The sequence below is a fragment of the Danio rerio genome, chromosome 2 (assembly GCF_052040795.2).
Source record: "Danio rerio strain M-AB ecotype USA chromosome 2, GRCz13ab, whole genome shotgun sequence".
Lineage (NCBI taxonomy): Eukaryota > Metazoa > Chordata > Actinopteri > Cypriniformes > Danionidae > Danio > Danio rerio.
Genome location: NC_141022.1, coordinates 14,693,738 through 14,715,236, shown reverse-complemented (window position 1 = coordinate 14,715,236; position 21,499 = coordinate 14,693,738). Strand labels below are relative to the sequence as shown.

Sequence of the window (21,499 nt, the reverse complement as noted above, 5' to 3'; positions counted from 1 at the left end):
AGTGCATGAAATGTTGTCTAAAACAAAAAAGAATGATGCATTTTATAGCTGGATCTGGTTTTATTACAGTCTGAATTGGACGTTGAAAATGAGCTTATCTCAGCCAGCAGAGAGGTCAAATCACAGTAATGCAAACTCAGTCAGAGACATAGATTTTCACTTGCAACTTGCTTTAACATGTTTAACAGTGCATGAAATGTTGTCTAAAACAAAAAAGAATGATGCATTTTATGGCTGGATCTGTTTTTATCACTTTCTGAATTGGACGTTGAAAATGAGCTTATCTCAGCCAGCAGAGAGGTCAAATCAAAGTAATGCAAACTCAGTCAGGGACATAGATTTTCTCTTGCAACTTGCTTTAACATGTTTAACAGTGCGTGAAATGTTGTCTAAAACAAAAAAGAATGATGCATTTTATGTCTGGATCTATTTTTATCACTTTCTGAATTGGACGTTGAAAATGAGCTTATCTCAGCCAGCAGAGAGGTCAAATCACAGTAATGCAAACTCAGTCAGAGACATAGATTTTCACTTGCAACTTGCTTTAACATGTTTAACAGTGCATGAAATGTTGTCTAAAACAAAAAAGAATGATGCATTTTATAGCTGGATCTGGTTTTATTAATTCTGAATTGGACGTTGAAAATGAGCTTATCTCAGCCAGCAGAGAGGTCAAATCACAGTAATGCAAACTCAGTCAGAGACATAGATTTTCACTTGCAACTTGCTTTAACATGTTTAACAGTGCATGAAATGTTGTCTAAAACAAAAAAGATAGATGCATTTTATGGCTGGATCTGGTTTTATTACATTCTGAATTGGACGTTGAAAATGAGCTTATCTCAGCCAGCAGAGAGGTCAAATCACAGAAATGCAAACTCAGTCAGAGACATAGATTTTCACTTGCAACTTGCTTTAACATGTTTAACAGTGCATGAAATGTTGTCTAAAACAAAAAAGAATGATGCATTTTATAGCTGGATCTGGTTTTATTACTTTCTGAATTGGACGTTGAAAATGAGCTTATCTCAGCCAGCAGAGAGGTCAAATCACAGTAATGCAAACTCAGTCAGAGACATAGATTTTCACTTGCAACTTGCTTTAACATGTTTAACAGTGCATGAAATGTTGTCTAAAACAAAAAAGAATGATGCATTTTATGGCTGGATCTGTTTTTATCACTTTCTGAATTGGACGTTGAAAATGAGCTTATCTCAGCCAGCAGAGAGGTCAAATCACAGTAATGCAAACTCAGTCAGAGACATAGATTTTCACTTGCAACTTGCTTTAACATGTTTAACAGTGCATGAAATGTTGTCTAAAACAAAAAAGAATGATGCATTTTATAGCTGGATCTGGTTTTATTACATTCTGAATTGGACGTTGAAAATGAGCTTATCTCAGCCAGCAGAGAGGTCAAATCACAGTAATGCAAACTCAGTCAGAGACATAGATTTTCACTTGCAACTTGCTTTAACATGTTTAACAGTGCATGAAATGTTGTCTAAAACAAAAAAGAATGATGCATTTTATGGCTGGATCTGGTTTTATTACATTCTGAATTGGACGTTGAAAATGAGCTTATCTCAGCCAGCAGAGAGGTCAAATCACAGTAATGCAAACTCAGTCAGAGACATAGATTTTCTCCAGCAACTTGCTTTAACATGTTTAACAGTGCATGAAATGTTGTCTAAAACAAAAAAAAAAAATGATGCATTTTATGGCTGGATCTGGTTTTATTACATTCTGAATTGGACGTTGAAAATGAGCTTATCTCAGCCAGCAGAGAGGTCAAATCACAGTAATGCAAACTCAGTCAGAGACATAGATTTTCACTTGCAACTTGCTTTAACATGTTTAACAGTGCATGAAATGTTGTCTAAAACAAAAAAGAATGATCCATTTTATGGCTGGATCTGTTTTTATCACTTTCTGAATTGGACGTTGAAAATGAGCTTATCTCAGCCAGCAGAGAGGTCAAATCAAAGTAATGCAAACTCAGTCAGGGACATAGATTTTCTCTTGCAACTTGCTTTAACATGTTTAACAGTGTGTGAAATGTTGTCTAAAACAAAAAAGAATGATGCATTTTATGTCTGGATCTATTTTTATCACTTTCTGAATTGGACGTTGAAAATGAGCTTATCTCAGCCAGCAGAGAGGTCAAATCACAGTAATGCAAACTCAGTCAGAGACATAGATTTTCACTTGCAACTTGCTTTAACATGTTTAACAGTGCATGAAATGTTGTCTAAAACAAAAAAGAATGATGCATTTTATAGCTGGATCTGGTTTTATTAATTCTGAATTGGACGTTGAAAATGAGCTTATCTCAGCCAGCAGAGAGGTCAAATCACAGTAATGCAAACTCAGTCAGAGACATAGATTTTCACTTGCAACTTGCTTTAACATGTTTAACAGTGCATGAAATGTTGTCTAAAACAAAAAAGAATGATGCATTTTATAGCTGGATCTGGTTTTATTACTTTCTGAATTGGACGTTGAAAATGAGCTTATCTCAGCCAGCAGAGAGGTCAAATCACAGTAATGCAAACTCAGTCAGAGACATAGATTTTCACTTGCAACTTGCTTTAACATGTTTAACAGTGCATGAAATGTTGTCTAAAACAAAAAAGAATGATGCATTTTATGGCTGGATCTGGTTTTATCACATTCTGAATTGGACGTTGAAAATGAGCTTATCTCAGCCAGCAGAGAGTTCAAATCACAGTAATGCAAACTCAGTCAGAGACATAGATTTTCACTTGCAACTTGCTTTAACATGTTTAACAGTGCATGAAATGTTGTCTAAAACAAAAAAGAATGATGCATTTTATAGCTGGATCTGGTTTTATTACTTTCTGAATTGGACGTTGAAAATGAGCTTATCTCAGCCAGCAGAGAGGTCAAATCACAGTAATGCAAACTCAGTCAGAGACATAGATTTTCACTTGCAACTTGCTTTAACATGTTTAACAGTGCATGAAATGTTGTCTAAAACAAAAAAGAATGATGCATTTTATGGCTGGATCTGTTTTTATCACTTTCTGAATTGGACGTTGAAAATGAGCTTATCCCAGCCAGCAGAGAGGTCAAATCACAGTAATGCAAACTCAGTCAGAGACATAGATTTTCACTTGCAACTTGCTTTAACATGTTTAACAGTGCAGGAAATGTTGTCTAAAATAAAAAAAGAATGATGCATTTTATAGCTGGATCTGGTTTTATTACAGTCTGAATTGGACGTTGAAAATGAGCTTATCTCAGCCAGCAGAGAGGTCAAATCACAGTAATGCAAACTCAGTCAGAGACATAGATTTTCACTTGCAACTTGCTTTAACATGTTTAACAGTGCATGAAATGTTGTCTAAAACAAAAAAGAATGATGCATTTTATGGCTGGATCTGTTTTTATCACTTTCTGAATTGGACGTTGAAAATGAGCTTATCTCAGCCAGCAGAGAGGTCAAATCAAAGTAATGCAAACTCAGTCAGGGACATAGATTTTCTCTTGCAACTTGCTTTAACATGTTTAACAGTGCGTGAAATGTTGTCTAAAACAAAAAAGAATGATGCATTTTATGTCTGGATCTATTTTTATCACTTTCTGAATTGGACGTTGAAAATGAGCTTATCTCAGCCAGCAGAGAGGTCAAATCACAGTAATGCAAACTCAGTCAGAGACATAGATTTTCACTTGCAACTTGCTTTAACATGTTTAACAGTGCATGAAATGTTGTCTAAAACAAAAAAGAATGATGCATTTTATAGCTGGATCTGGTTTTATTAATTCTGAATTGGACGTTGAAAATGAGCTTATCTCAGCCAGCAGAGAGGTCAAATCACAGTAATGCAAACTCAGTCAGAGACATAGATTTTCACTTGCAACTTGCTTTAACATGTTTAACAGTGCATGAAATGTTGTCTAAAACAAAAAAGAATGATGCATTTTATGGCTGGATCTGGTTTTATTACATTCTGAATTGGACGTTGAAAATGAGCTTATCTCAGCCAGCAGAGAGGTCAAATCACAGAAATGCAAACTCAGTCAGAGACATAGATTTTCACTTGCAACTTGCTTTAACATGTTTAACAGTGCATGAAATGTTGTCTAAAACAAAAAAGAATGATGCATTTTATAGCTGGATCTGGTTTTATTACTTTCTGAATTGGACGTTGAAAATGAGCTTATCTCAGCCAGCAGAGAGGTCAAATCACAGTAATGCAAACTCAGTCAGAGACATAGATTTTCACTTGCAACTTGCTTTAACATGTTTAACAGTGCATGAAATGTTGTCTAAAACAAAAAAGAATGATGCATTTTATGGCTGGATCTGTTTTTATCACTTTCTGAATTGGACGTTGAAAATGAGCTTATCTCAGCCAGCAGAGAGGTCAAATCACAGTAATGCAAACTCAGTCAGAGACATAGATTTTCACTTGCAACTTGCTTTAACATGTTTAACAGTGCATGAAATGTTGTCTAAAACAAAAAAGAATGATGCATTTTATAGCTGGATCTGGTTTTATTACATTCTGAATTGGACGTTGAAAATGAGCTTATCTCAGCCAGCAGAGAGGTCAAATCACAGTAATGCAAACTCAGTCAGAGACATAGATTTTCACTTGCAACTTGCTTTAACATGTTTAACAGTGCATGAAATGTTGTCTAAAACAAAAAAGAATGATGCATTTTATGGCTGGATCTGGTTTTATTACATTCTGAATTGGACGTTGAAAATGAGCTTATCTCAGCCAGCAGAGAGGTCAAATCACAGTAATGCAAACTCAGTCAGAGACATAGATTTTCTCTTGCAACTTGCTTTAACATGTTTAACAGTGCATGAAATGTTGTCTAAAACAAAAAAGAATGATGCATTTTATAGCTGGATCTGGTTTTATTACATTCTGAATTGGACGTTGAAAATGAGCTTATCTCAGCCAGCAGAGAGGTCAAATCACAGTAATGCAAACTCAGTCAGAGACATAGATTTTCACTTGCAACTTGCTTTAACATGTTTAACAGTGCATGAAATGTTGTCTAAAACAAAAAAGAATGATCCATTTTATGGCTGGATCTGTTTTTATCACTTTCTGAATTGGACGTTGAAAATGAGCTTATCTCAGCCAGCAGAGAGGTCAAATCAAAGTAATGCAAACTCAGTCAGGGACATAGATTTTCTCTTGCAACTTGCTTTAACATGTTTAACAGTGTGTGAAATGTTGTCTAAAACAAAAAAGAATGATGCATTTTATGTCTGGATCTATTTTTATCACTTTCTGAATTGGACGTTGAAAATGAGCTTATCTCAGCCAGCAGAGAGGTCAAATCACAGTAATGCAAACTCAGTCAGAGACATAGATTTTCACTTGCAACTTGCTTTAACATGTTTAACAGTGCATGAAATGTTGTCTAAAACAAAAAAGAATGATGCATTTTATAGCTGGATCTGGTTTTATTAATTCTGAATTGGACGTTGAAAATGAGCTTATCTCAGCCAGCAGAGAGGTCAAATCACAGTAATGCAAACTCAGTCAGAGACATAGATTTTCACTTGCAACTTGCTTTAACATGTTTAACAGTGCATGAAATGTTGTCTAAAACAAAAAAGAATGATGCATTTTATAGCTGGATCTGGTTTTATTACTTTCTGAATTGGACGTTGAAAATGAGCTTATCTCAGCCAGCAGAGAGGTCAAATCACAGTAATGCAAACTCAGTCAGAGACATAGATTTTCACTTGCAACTTGCTTTAACATGTTTAACAGTGCATGAAATGTTGTCTAAAACAAAAAAGAATGATGCATTTTATGGCTGGATCTGGTTTTATCACATTCTGAATTGGACGTTGAAAATGAGCTTATCTCAGCCAGCAGAGAGTTCAAATCACAGTAATGCAAACTCAGTCAGAGACATAGATTTTCACTTGCAACTTGCTTTAACATGTTTAACAGTGCATGAAATGTTGTCTAAAACAAAAAAGAATGATGCATTTTATAGCTGGATCTGGTTTTATTACTTTCTGAATTGGACGTTGAAAATGAGCTTATCTCAGCCAGCAGAGAGGTCAAATCACAGTAATGCAAACTCAGTCAGAGACATAGATTTTCACTTGCAACTTGCTTTAACATGTTTAACAGTGCATGAAATGTTGTCTAAAACAAAAAAGAATGATGCATTTTATGGCTGGATCTGTTTTTATCACTTTCTGAATTGGACGTTGAAAATGAGCTTATCCCAGCCAGCAGAGAGGTCAAATCACAGTAATGCAAACTCAGTCAGAGACATAGATTTTCACTTGCAACTTGCTTTAACATGTTTAACAGTGCAGGAAATGTTGTCTAAAATAAAAAAAGAATGATGCATTTTATAGCTGGATCTGGTTTTATTACAGTCTGAATTGGACGTTGAAAATGAGCTTATCTCAGCCAGCAGAGAGGTCAAATCACAGTAATGCAAACTCAGTCAGAGACATAGATTTTCACTTGCAACTTGCTTTAACATGTTTAACAGTGCATGAAATGTTGTCTAAAACAAAAAAGAATGATGCATTTTATGGCTGGATCTGTTTTTATCACTTTCTGAATTGGACGTTGAAAATGAGCTTATCTCAGCCAGCAGAGAGGTCAAATCAAAGTAATGCAAACTCAGTCAGGGACATAGATTTTCTCTTGCAACTTGCTTTAACATGTTTAACAGTGCGTGAAATGTTGTCTAAAACAAAAAAGAATGATGCATTTTATGTCTGGATCTATTTTTATCACTTTCTGAATTGGACGTTGAAAATGAGCTTATCTCAGCCAGCAGAGAGGTCAAATCACAGTAATGCAAACTCAGTCAGAGACATAGATTTTCACTTGCAACTTGCTTTAACATGTTTAACAGTGCATGAAATGTTGTCTAAAACAAAAAAGAATGATGCATTTTATAGCTGGATCTGGTTTTATTAATTCTGAATTGGACGTTGAAAATGAGCTTATCTCAGCCAGCAGAGAGGTCAAATCACAGTAATGCAAACTCAGTCAGAGACATAGATTTTCACTTGCAACTTGCTTTAACATGTTTAACAGTGCATGAAATGTTGTCTAAAACAAAAAAGAATGATGCATTTTATGGCTGGATCTGGTTTTATTACATTCTGAATTGGACGTTGAAAATGAGCTTATCTCAGCCAGCAGAGAGGTCAAATCACAGTAATGCAAACTCAGTCAGAGACATAGATTTTCACTTGCAACTTGCTTTAACATGTTTAACAGTGCATGAAATGTTGTCTAAAACAAAAAAGAATGATGCATTTTATAGCTGGATCTGGTTTTATTAATTCTGAATTGGACGTTGAAAATGAGCTTATCTCAGCCAGCAGAGAGGTCAAATCACAGTAATGCAAACTCAGTCAGAGACATAGATTTTCACTTGCAACTTGCTTTAACATGTTTAACAGTGCATGAAATGTTGTCTAAAACAAAAAAGAATGATGCATTTTATAGCTGGATCTGGTTTTATTACTTTCTGAATTGGACGTTGAAAATGAGCTTATCTCAGCCAGCAGAGAGGTCAAATCACAGTAATGCAAACTCAGTCAGAGACATAGATTTTCACTTGCAACTTGCTTTAACATGTTTAACAGTGCATGAAATGTTGTCTAAAACAAAAAAGAATGATGCATTTTATGGCTGGATCTGGTTTTATCACATTCTGAATTGGACGTTGAAAATGAGCTTATCTCAGCCAGCAGAGAGTTCAAATCACAGTAATGCAAACTCAGTCAGAGACATAGATTTTCACTTGCAACTTGCTTTAACATGTTTAACAGTGCATGAAATGTTGTCTAAAACAAAAAAGAATGATGCATTTTATAGCTGGATCTGGTTTTATTACTTTCTGAATTGGACGTTGAAAATGAGCTTATCTCAGCCAGCAGAGAGGTCAAATCACAGTAATGCAAACTCAGTCAGAGACATAGATTTTCACTTGCAACTTGCTTTAACATGTTTAACAGTGCATGAAATGTTGTCTAAAACAAAAAAGAATGATGCATTTTATGGCTGGATCTGTTTTTATCACTTTCTGAATTGGACGTTGAAAATGAGCTTATCCCAGCCAGCAGAGAGGTCAAATCACAGTAATGCAAACTCAGTCAGAGACATAGATTTTCACTTGCAACTTGCTTTAACATGTTTAACAGTGCAGGAAATGTTGTCTAAAATAAAAAAAGAATGATGCATTTTATAGCTGGATCTGGTTTTATTACAGTCTGAATTGGACGTTGAAAATGAGCTTATCTCAGCCAGCAGAGAGGTCAAATCACAGTAATGCAAACTCAGTCAGAGACATAGATTTTCACTTGCAACTTGCTTTAACATGTTTAACAGTGCATGAAATGTTGTCTAAAACAAAAAAGAATGATGCATTTTATGGCTGGATCTGTTTTTATCACTTTCTGAATTGGACGTTGAAAATGAGCTTATCTCAGCCAGCAGAGAGGTCAAATCAAAGTAATGCAAACTCAGTCAGGGACATAGATTTTCTCTTGCAACTTGCTTTAACATGTTTAACAGTGCGTGAAATGTTGTCTAAAACAAAAAAGAATGATGCATTTTATGTCTGGATCTATTTTTATCACTTTCTGAATTGGACGTTGAAAATGAGCTTATCTCAGCCAGCAGAGAGGTCAAATCACAGTAATGCAAACTCAGTCAGAGACATAGATTTTCACTTGCAACTTGCTTTAACATGTTTAACAGTGCATGAAATGTTGTCTAAAACAAAAAAGAATGATGCATTTTATAGCTGGATCTGGTTTTATTAATTCTGAATTGGACGTTGAAAATGAGCTTATCTCAGCCAGCAGAGAGGTCAAATCACAGTAATGCAAACTCAGTCAGAGACATAGATTTTCACTTGCAACTTGCTTTAACATGTTTAACAGTGCATGAAATGTTGTCTAAAACAAAAAAGAATGATGCATTTTATGGCTGGATCTGGTTTTATTACATTCTGAATTGGACGTTGAAAATGAGCTTATCTCAGCCAGCAGAGAGGTCAAATCACAGAAATGCAAACTCAGTCAGAGACATAGATTTTCACTTGCAACTTGCTTTAACATGTTTAACAGTGCATGAAATGTTGTCTAAAACAAAAAAGAATGATGCATTTTATAGCTGGATCTGGTTTTATTACTTTCTGAATTGGACGTTGAAAATGAGCTTATCTCAGCCAGCAGAGAGGTCAAATCACAGTAATGCAAACTCAGTCAGAGACATAGATTTTCACTTGCAACTTGCTTTAACATGTTTAACAGTGCATGAAATGTTGTCTAAAACAAAAAAGAATGATGCATTTTATGGCTGGATCTGTTTTTATCACTTTCTGAATTGGACGTTGAAAATGAGCTTATCTCAGCCAGCAGAGAGGTCAAATCACAGTAATGCAAACTCAGTCAGAGACATAGATTTTCACTTGCAACTTGCTTTAACATGTTTAACAGTGCATGAAATGTTGTCTAAAACAAAAAAGAATGATGCATTTTATAGCTGGATCTGGTTTTATTACATTCTGAATTGGACGTTGAAAATGAGCTTATCTCAGCCAGCAGAGAGGTCAAATCACAGTAATGCAAACTCAGTCAGAGACATAGATTTTCACTTGCAACTTGCTTTAACATGTTTAACAGTGCATGAAATGTTGTCTAAAACAAAAAAGAATGATGCATTTTATGGCTGGATCTGGTTTTATTACATTCTGAATTGGACGTTGAAAATGAGCTTATCTCAGCCAGCAGAGAGGTCAAATCACAGTAATGCAAACTCAGTCAGAGACATAGATTTTCTCTTGCAACTTGCTTTAACATGTTTAACAGTGCATGAAATGTTGTCTAAAACAAAAAAGAATGATGCATTTTATAGCTGGATCTGGTTTTATTACATTCTGAATTGGACGTTGAAAATGAGCTTATCTCAGCCAGCAGAGAGGTCAAATCACAGTAATGCAAACTCAGTCAGAGACATAGATTTTCACTTGCAACTTGCTTTAACATGTTTAACAGTGCAGGAAATGTTGTCTAAAACAAAAAAGAATGATGCATTTTATGGCCGGATCGGTAACACTTTATTTTGATGGTCCCCCTTTAGATAGTCTGTTGACCATAAGTTACTTTTCAAGTTCTTATCTGTTTACTCTCAACTGGGTAGTATCTGTAGATTGTCTTTTAAATGTTTCTAGGCAATCATTACAATGTCTACAACATGTAAACATTTATTAAACTTTTGGTAAGTTAAGTGTTACCAATATAGGTTCTAGATGGTCAACAATGTATCAGTAGGTATGTAACAAATCTTCAACAGATGTTCAACAGAGTATCAGTAGATAAGCAACAAATCCTCAGCATTAAGGTTCTAGATGTTCAACAATGTATCAGTAAATATGTAACAAATCTTCAACAGATGTTAAACAGAGTATCAGTAGATAAGCAACAAATCCTCAGCATTAAGGTTCTAGATGTTCAAGAGTGTATCAGCAAATATGTAACAAATCTTCAAAATATGTTCAACAAAGTATCAGTAGATATGCAACAAATCCTCAACATTTATTAAACTTTTGATAAGTTACGTGCTACCAAATTAGGTTGTAGTGTATTACAGTGTATTAGTAGATATGCAACAAATCTTCAACAATTTTTTAGTACATTTACCATCAAGATTTTTTTGTTGTCAGTGTCTGCATGTAGATGTTAATCAGTTTATGAATAGACCTTCAGTAAACATTCAGATGCCTATAAGTAGCAATGCAACATAATTTAAAATGAACTTTAATCAAATATAAAGTTAGGATTAGGTACAAATTTCATTCATGTATTTGCAAAAGTGTTCAACTAACTATTCGTTGCATTTAACCTAACTTTCAGTAGACAGTTAGTTTACTTTAAGTTACATTTATCTGCTAATCTGTTGTCACACTAGGCCCATCAAAATGAAGTGAAAACCTAAGAAATGCTGTTGAATGACTGTAAGGAGCCAACATTACAGACAGCATGGTACTATTACTATTCTGTAAATGTTCAGCAGATAGTCAACAGACAGGTAGTAGCAACACTGGTGCAAGTATTTGAAGACACACAACAGCACCACACATACAAAAACATAAAAATAAATACCAGAGTCATTAGTTCGTTCAACTGCTTTTAATGTATTGCTATCAAAAATTTCAGTAAACACAACTGAACATTAAATGGCTCTTACTCGCTCTCTCTTTCTTTATATATATATATATATATATATATATATATATATATATATATATATATATATATATATATATATATACAAACATATATTGTATAACGATGTTTATATATATATATATATATATATATATATATATATATATATATATATATATATATATATATAAACAATTCTGTCTGGTTCTTGAATCTGATTGGCTGATAGCCGTGATATATTTACGTAATAATTACCCTTTGTGTATTACTCCGCCCACATACAGCCAGCAGAAAGCAGACACTACAGATCTAAAATTTAAAACATGCTTGCTCAACTGTTTAACTGTCAGCTTATGATTTGAATCCAATGCGGAAGAAAGTAGTTCCTCATACAAAAAGGTTTTTGAGACTCACCATGTTTGATTTAGTTTTTATATCCACAATTATGCCATCAAACTGTTGTATAAACGCAATATCACACTCGTAGCACTGCGATATGGCTGTATATCGGCACTGGTGGGGACACTAACGCTACTCGTGTGATATTGCTCATATAAATATATATATATATATATATATATATATATATATACACATATACATACACACACACACACACAGTTGAAATAAAGTCAGAATTATTAGCCCCCTTTTGATTTTTTTTTCTTTTTTAAATATTTCCTAAATGATGTTTAACAGAGCAAGGAAATTTTCACAGTATGTCTGATAATATTTTTTCTTATGGAAAAAGTCTTATTTGTTTTATTTCGGCTAGAATTAAAGCAGTTTTTAATTTTTTAAAATCATTTTTGGGACAAAATTATTAGCCCCTTTAAGCTATTTTTTTTCTGATAGTCTGCAGAACAAACCATCGTTATACAATAACTTGCCTAAGTACCCTAACCTGCCTAGTTCACCTTATTAACCTGGTGAAGCCTTTAAATGTCACTTTAAGCTGTATAAAAATGTCTTGAAAAATATTATTTATTATATTATTATAAAATTATTATATTATTTACTGTCATCATGGCAAAGATAAAATAAACCATTCATAAGAAATAGGTTTTTAAAACTATTAGGCTTAGAAATGTGCTAAAACAATCTTCCCTCTATTAAACAGAAATTGGGGAAAAAATAAACAGGGGTGCTAATAATTCAGGGGGGCTAATAATTCTGACTTAAACTGTGTGTGTGTGTATATATATATATATATATATATATATATATATATATATATATATATATATATATATATATATATATATATATATATATATCTGTTTAATGGAGGGAAGATTTTATCAACATATTTCTTAACAAAATAGATTTAATAACTCTATTTATCTTTCCCATGATAACAGTACATAATATTTGACTAAATATTTTTCAAGACACTTCTATACAGCTTAAAGTGACATTTAAAGGCTGAACTAGGTTAATTAGGGTAACTAGGCAGGTTAGGGTAATTAGGCAAGTAATTGTATAATGATGGTTTGTTCTGTAGACTATCTAAAAAAATATATAGCTTAAAGGGGCTAATAATTTTGACCTTGAAATGGATTTTAAAAATTAAAAACTGCTTTTATTCTAGCTGAAATAAAACAAATAAGACTTTCTCCAGAAGAAAAAAATATTATTAGACATACTGTGAATATTTCCTGAATCTGTTAAAACATCATTTTGAAAACATAAAAAAAAAAAAAAATCAAGATGGGGCTAATAATTCTGACCTTAACTGTATACACACACACTGGTAGAGCTGACTGATGTCATGTATAAGCCTTCCAAGAATCCCTTGTTTGTGTTTCCTACCCAACCAATAAGTCCATTCTATATATATTAGATGGTTTTTCAGCGACTTTTCTGTCCGGTTTGCACGCAGTCTCCATACTTCCCTTTTGTAGTTTGCCTATGCCTTTTCAATGTATTGTGTATGTACCCGTGATGATGGAATAACAAAACTAATGCTGTAGTTCACTGTGTGATGTAGGTATCCTCTCTGAAAAACTTGAGTGTGCACGCCATTCATCACTATGAATGATGCTGCCTTTCTTGAAATGTTTTGCTATGATTGGTATAAGGGTCTTCTTGTCCCGTTTGTCCACCAGCTGGAAAACAGGTTTTCGGGAAGGCAAAATTTCAACCATTCCAAATAACCAGCATTTCCTTTTCCACAGACCTCCAAAACGCCCTCTGCCATACTGAAAAAATAGAAAAGAAATTTAAGTTAAACCTTTTCAAAAACTCTGAATAGTCAAAAGCCATGCAGCCTTAAAATAAAGTCAAATATTGTGAGTCTATAAAAATACTTGTGGCAATTTAATTTGTTAGAGCAATGGAGCAATGTTAATTTTTTTTATCTACATGTATAAACACTACACAAATTCCATTTAAAAAATTGCATACTTTTCCTGAATCAAATTTTCAGACTTGTCTAGGGATTTTTCACTCTGTAATTAACTTTAAAAAAAATGCTGCATTATTAGTTAGAATCTCTTGGCTAAATTCTTGTAGTTAAACTATAGCTCATTTACCACCAAGTTTAAGTTCAAAGCACACCATTTTGTTAAACTGCAATGCTAAAATGGTGCAAATTCATTCATTCTTGTCATGACAATTTTAATTATCAAACTTTAAACCCTACAAAAACAGAAGGGATGTTTATGTACAAATTACTAGGCAACAGATTTAAATTCCTCTCACTTGTATTCACTGGCTGTTAGCAATCGGAAACTGTTTAATAAATATTTATAAATAAAAGTTTTATCTTACGCATTAAAATAAAGCATTTTGTTATCATGTTTAAAAACATTACATATATTACGATATTACATAATTTACTTACCCACATTAAGTTGCAAACTCAAAGGCTTTTGGTCATCCTAAATTTTAAAATAACTATGGTATATTTTAGGCACTTCTCTAATACTTCATAACAAAAATATTTTATGTGTTCATAAGATTAATTAATTTACCAAAAATGGGTTGCAGCTGGAAGGGCTTCTGCTGCGTAAAAACATGCTGGATAAGTTGGCGGTTTATTCCGCTGTGGAGATCCCGGATTAATAAAGGTACTATGCCGAAAAGAAAATGAATGAATGAATTAATTTCTTTTAGATTTGGAATGAGATTAGGGGTAACACTTACCTCAAAAATTTTAATCGTCTTTAAGCTGCTACTACTATAATATACAGTAATATGAAGTATCAAATACATTTCAGTAGTTCAGTACTTTCTCCTTGTGTCATTCCATTGTTATTATCCACTTATGTAACTAATATATATGTAAATATATATATATATATATTGATTCATTCATTCATTTTCGTCGGCTTAGTCCCTTTATTAATCTGGGGTCGCCACAGTGGAATGAACCGCCAACTTATCCAGCATATGTTTTACGCAGCGGATGCCCTTCCAGCCACAATCCACCCATTCGAACTCATACACTACGGTCAATTTTAGCATAGCCAATTCACCTGTACCACATGTCTTTGGACTTGTGGAGGAAACAGGAGCACCCGAAAGAAACCCACGCAAACACGAGGAAAGCATGCAAACTCCACACAGATATGCCAACTGACTCAGCCGAGGCTCGAACCAACCCCCTTCTTGCTGTGAGGTGAACATGCTACCCACTGCGTCACCTATATACACGGTTAAAGTCAGAAATATTAGCCCCGTTTATTTTTTTCACCAATTTCTGTTTAACAGAGAGAATATTTTATCAACACATTTCTAGACATAATAGTTTTAATAACTTATTTTTAATAACTGATTTATTTTATCTTTGCAATGATGACATAAATAATAATTTACTAGATATTTTTCAAGACTCTTCTTACAGCTTAAAGTGACATTTAAAGGCTTAATTAGGTAAATTGGGTTAACTAGGCAGGTTAGGGCAATTAGGCAAGTTATTGTATAATGATGGTTTGTTCTGTAGACTATCAAAAAATAAAAAATAAAAATACATATATAGCTTAAAGGGGCTAATAATTTTGCCAATAAACTGTATTTTAAAATATTAATAACTGCTTTTATTCTAGTGGAAATAAAATAAATAAGACTTTCTCCAGAAGAAAAAAAATATCAGATATACTGTGAAAATGTCCTTGCTCCTTTAATATTTCAAAAAGAAAAAAAAAATTCAAAGGGGGGCCAATAATTCTGCCATCAACAGTATACATATTTATATTATGTATATACACACAATGGTAACATCATATCCACTTGTCGCATATGGAGACCTTGTGAAATCTAAATAATGCAATGTTATATTACAGTAAAAAAAACTGAATGAAAAAAATGTATACGTAGAATACTAGAGAACAGGCTACTAGAGATCATAGAAAATATGCTGTAGAGATCATATGAAAACTTGCCTGTAAATACACTTCATCCAACTGAAATGACTTGCATGGGAATGGAAAAATATAGACTTCGTCCTTACACTTTTCCAAATTCGTCTACATGACTTCTTTCACTGCCTGCAAATAAGTAGTAAAGTTATTCATAAACATGTATTACCTTTGGCAATGCAAACAAACAAACACACAAACAAATAAATAGACAAGTTAAAATAATCTGTCTCAATTATAGTCATCTTATTTTAAGTTTGAGAACTGCTTCTATATTGAATAAAACAATGGTTTAAAGTAATTTAAAAGTTGAAAGCATTGAAAGAAAATCAAATTTTAAAAGGTTTTAAACATTTACAGTACTATAAGAGGGTGAAACTTGTAAGTGCTTAAAATAATTGTTAATCTTGAAGCAAATATGCTATAATAGCCCAATAATAACTTACTTTTATTGATGTTATTTTCTGAATAGGATATGGATAAAATAAATATAATATACTTACCAGATGTAGCGGTCTTTACAAGATGTCACAATTTTCATGCTTTTCGTTGTCTTTTTCTTTGCATTCACTGTATTAATTTCAGACTTGTTTCACTAATATAAACTGTCTCAGAGTTATCTTAACAAAGTGCTCATCTACACATCTGATTAAACCTATTATTTTTTACTAATTTACATTCGCGAAAATACATTACCTAAACTGCTACAGCAGAACTCATGAATTTAGATGCAGCATAATGCTCTGTTGGCGCGGAAAAGACAACTCCGGAAATGGGCGGGACTTGGAGGCCCAGATATTTAAAATTATTATGTTCTTTGCGGTTTGAATTTATAATATTAATCTAATGAGAAATCTTCATGAAGTTTATTATTTTTATTATATTTATATCGGCTTTTAAAGTCATTGGTCCCAACTGTTTGGGGTACTAACTTATGTCGATGTCACAGGGTACCTGTTACATTTCTAAGCGCTGTCATCACATAGTCATTTCCGATGATTCAAAAAACTTTATTTAATAATTTTTTAAATGTTAGCTGGACCATTTTGATTTGTACATGATATAGCTAGATGTAATATGACTCGTTTTTATAAAATATGAGTGTTTTTAATCTTTCCCATAAAACTCGACTTCAAATTATGTACAGCTAAGCGCCCTCTACAGGAAAACTACATAAAAGGCGCTTAAAAAGGATTGCCGCCTAAATAAAGCTCCCTTAACAAAAGGAACGCAAATTTGTTCTCCGTGATCAACCCAAATGCAACTACCGTGGAAGAAAAGGTACGTGTGAAGTTTTGACCAAATGTTACTTGTGATTTTACTGTGTTACTGTTTCAAGTAGGCCCAATGGAAAGTGATCAGCTCGCATCAACATAGTTTCTTAGATCCATTTCAACTTAGCCTGTATAGTAGTTAGTTGTTATAAAACTCGATTTAAAAAGCATAATTCTGTTTTCAAGTTCAGATGGAGTGATAAAGGCAAAAACAATTTACTTGGCCACTTAATCACCATTTGTCATGAAAACTTGTATAAATTTCAAGTAATTTTGCATGTTTTAATAATGTGTCTTTAGACTAGGTGTGTATTACATGCTTAATAATCAATTTTTAGACTGTGTGTGTGTGGGCCTATTATTATTTAAAATAAAATATTAAAATAAAAATGATTATATTATGTAAAAAATATAATATAAAAATAAAACCAAAAAGTAAATAACTGTTTTGTCTGACAAGTTTTCAGGACATAGCAAATTTCAGCACAACACTAACTGACTAGTCTCACTCACACACACACACACACACACACACACACACACACACACGTGTACACACTCTCACTAACACACTCACTCTTGTACATGCTCTCTCTCACACACACCTACATTCTATCTCAATTCAAGTCAGAATTACTTTTTAAGCCTGACTAAATGATACAATGTTGCCAACACAAACACATAGACATCTCACAGACACATGTACATGCTCTCACTCACACACACACTTCTACATGCTCTCTCATAAACATGTACTGGCTCTCTCTCTTACACACCCTAGCACATGCTGTCTATCATACACACACACGCACGCACGCACACACACACACACGCACACAAACAAATGTGCATGTTAATGATACTTATTTCTATAATTTTACGTGCTCATTAGGCTTACGATAGGTGGTTGCATTGTGATTATTTGGTCATGAAGGTATTAATGTTTTAAATTGTTTTTCAGCTGTTCTTGATGTCATACATTGCTACAAAAGGCTTTTGAAGTGGACAAGACGTGGACCAACCATGACCAGAGCGTTTCAGAGAGAAGGTGTCTCTCAAAATGCAGTGGCTCAGCTTGCTGCAATTGCAGAGCTGTACTTTGCTAACAGGGAGGGATTTAACAGCATCAGCTTCACACCAGGGCAATTAACAGTTCGCTCAAAAGTGTAGAGAGTTCATTTTTGGAGATTTTTGCATAAATGTTGTATCAATAAAAAGGAAGGGTTCACTTTTGTCTTTTTATCTGAATAAGTGATTAGAGTAGATTTGCTATGTCACTTATTGTTGCCATGTTTATTGTACAGTATGTTTCTTTGTTCAATAATGCTCCTGTTTACTGTTGGTAAAATGTAGAAGCAAAAACTTACAGCACAATAAACTTAGCTTATAATGGCAAAAAAAAAAAAAAAAAAAAATATATATATATATATATATATATATATATATATATATATATATATATATATATATATATATATATATATATATATATTTAAATCAGATGCAAAAACTATTAAATTCCGACTAAATTAATTAATTTTCTTTTCACCTTAGTCCATTTATTAATCTAGGGTTGCCACAATGGAATGAATCATTCCATGTTTTACACAGCAGATGCCCTTCAAGCTGCAATGCATCACTGGGAAACATCCAAACACACACATATTTGAGCCTACTCAATTTACCTGTACCGCATGTCTTTGGACTTGTGGAGGAAACCGGAGCACCCGGAGGACACCCACGCGAACACAGGGAGAACATGCAAACTCCACACAGAAATGCCACCTGACCTAGCTGAGGCTCGAACCAACGACCTTCTTACTGTGAGGTGAACGTTTTACCCTCTGCGCCACCACATTGCCCGCCATTTAAATTGTTTTTCTAAAATTTGTTTTTTTTTTCAGCCTACTATGTTAAAGATAATGAAAAAAAATATTTGCCACAAAAAAAGTTACATTGCAGAACTGAGACTTAAAAAAAATAACATTTTAGAAAAAAATGTATATGGTGCCTGCATTGTCTTGCCTGCAGCAAGAAAGTCACTGGTTCGAGCCTCGGCTGGGTCAGTTGGTGTTTCTGTGTGAAGTTTGCATGTTCTCCCCATGTTCGCGTGGGTTTCCTCTGGGTACTCTGGTTTCCCTGACAAGTCCAAAAACATGTGGTAATGCCTAATATCCGATGTCAGAAAGTGATTCATTTTTTTTATTGTTATATTTTTGGTATTTGTTATGCAGCAAGCCCAGAGATTGTTGTGTACACTATGATTTTATATAAAATTGACTTTAATGTGTGATAGGAATAAAACGTGATCATAAACGAATGATTTCTCCACTCAAATGAATGGCGACTTGGACCCGGAAACAGTATTACATATGTCATCACTTAACAAGCGGATATGGTTTTGCATCTAAACTCTTCAAATGTAACAATTGTTTTTAGTTGTCCTGAAGTTAGTTTTCTTTAGCTTAATTATCTGGGCTGTTCTTTTTTTTTTACAGCAATACATTAAAAGCAGTTGAACGAACTAATGACTCTGGTATTTATTTCATGTTTTTGTATGTGTGGTACTGTTGTGTCTGTCTTCAAATACTTGCACCAGTGTTGCTACTACCTGTCTGTTGACTATCTGCTGAACATTTACAGAATAGTAACCATGCTGTCTGTGATGTTGGCTCCTTACAGCCATTCAACAGCATTTCTTAGGTTTTCACTTCATTTTGATGGGCCTAGTGTGACAACAGATGAGCAGATAAATGTAACTTAAAGTAAACTAACTGTCTACTGAAAGTTAGGTTAAATGCAACGAATAGTTAGTTGAACACGTTAGCAAATACATGTATGAAATTTGTACCTAACCCTAACTTTATATTTGTTTAAAGTTCATTTTAAATTATGTTGCGTTGCTACTTATAGGCATCTGAATGTTTACTGAAGGTCTATTCATAAACTGATTAGCAACTACATGCAGACACTGACAACAAAAAAATCTTGATGGTAAATGTACTAAAAAATTGTTGAAGATTTGTTGCATATCTACTAATACACTGTAATACACTACAACCTAATTTGGTAGCACGTAACTTATCAAAAGTTTAATAAATGTTGAGGATTTGTTGCATATCTACTGATACTCTGTTGAACATCTTTTGAAGATTTGTTACATATTTACTGATACATTGTTGAACATCTAGAACCTTAATGCTGAGGATTTGTTGCTTATTTACTGATACTCTGTTGAACATCTGTTGAAGATTTGTTACATATCTACTGATACATTGTTGACCATCTAGAACCTATATTGGTGACACTTAACTTACCCAAAGTTTAATAAATGTTTACATGTTGTAGACATTGTAATGATTGCCTAGAAACATTTAAAAAACAATCTACATATACTACCTAGATGAGAGTAAACAGATAAGAACTTGAAAAGTAACTTATGGTCAACAGACAATCTAAAGGGGGACCATCAATATAAAGTGTTACCCCAATGGGTTATGTTTTGTAAACTTTGTATCTCATTTCTGACTTTTCTTACCTGTGTAACCTCTCTTATAACCTGCATGTTTCCTTTAGGCCTTTGTAAAGCATAAATATTGTAAGGATATGAAAAATTATGTTGATGTACTTTAAACCCCCCATGTTTGGTACCGATGGGTTTCTGCTGACATCTTACAACACATGATGCATAGAGCAAGACCATAACTCACATTGCTTTATTCATTAAAGCCCTGTATTAAATGCCTGTCCGCATGCTTAAGGCGGACACTTAAATTTGCATACGAGCAGCCTCGAGACAAAGGAAGGTTCGCGTGCAAACTTTCCCCTGAAATCATTGGTCAGAATGCTGTACGGGTTGTCACGTGACCCGCAGGTATAACCAGACCTTTTGCCAAACATCTGGGCAGAAAGAGAACGTCCTAAAAAGGAACATCATTGACGGTGGTCCCTTTAAGGGCCACACGGCTCTTCACAGCCGCATGGACTTTCCCGCCACGTTTTCTTTATTTTCCGGCAAAAGTAAACTCAGTTTAAAGTTGCGATCGTGTTCGTCCGAATTGCATTACAAACTCCATGCATCAAGAAGGACATCAAAAGGAGTTTCATCACGACGGAAGAGAGACGCATAAAAGAGACCTCCAGACATGAAAGACCAGGTGATTTTAGTTATGCGATTAAGCTGTGCCCCTTTTATCAAAAAGGTCTTTTTTATAACCTTGGTGGTCCGTAATGGTGCGTGTGGAACTGAAAGTTTTGTCACTCTTTTATCTGAAATCTATATTTCCTAGCTTTACTATTTCTCTTTGCTGTTACACGTTCTATAGACCCGATATCTCCACGTGGTTTACCTTTGTTTTGTGTTTAATGTATGTTTGTGCGTTTGTTTGTTCGTTACGTCTGACTAGTCAATAAATTCCATTATAATCAAATGAATTGTATTGTTTGCCTCACGAGAAAATGTCACTGAAATACAGATTCCCCTGCCTAGCTATTATAAGTTGTTTAAAACTTTTGAATGATTAATCTACTTCACAAGAAGTAGCAATTAAATTCCCTATTTCTAAATGAATAGATTACCGTGTCCGCTCGGAAGAGCGGCGGCTCTGCTTGTGTTCGTTTGGTCAAATTAACAATAAATTGATCCG

General features: G+C 33.9%; 2 long non-coding RNA genes across 3 annotated transcripts in view; both read left to right on the top strand.

Moving 5' to 3' along the window:
- LOC147846246 (uncharacterized) overlaps positions 1-21,283 on the top strand; it is a 63,108-nt gene extending 41,825 nt beyond the window's left edge. Inside the window, exon 3 of one of the 2 annotated variants that reach the window (XR_015478320.2) lies at positions 20,989-21,283. This is a non-coding gene — a long non-coding RNA (uncharacterized LOC147846246). The remainder of the gene's footprint in view (positions 1-20,988) is intronic. The other variant, XR_015478319.2, reaches the window with a different exon arrangement.
- LOC147837030 (uncharacterized) lies at positions 16,776-18,081 on the top strand. Its single transcript, XR_015478321.1, has 2 exons — positions 16,776-16,860; positions 17,815-18,081. It is a non-coding gene; the product is annotated as an uncharacterized LOC147837030 (long non-coding RNA).
- Positions 21,284-21,499: the final 216 nt, after the last annotated feature.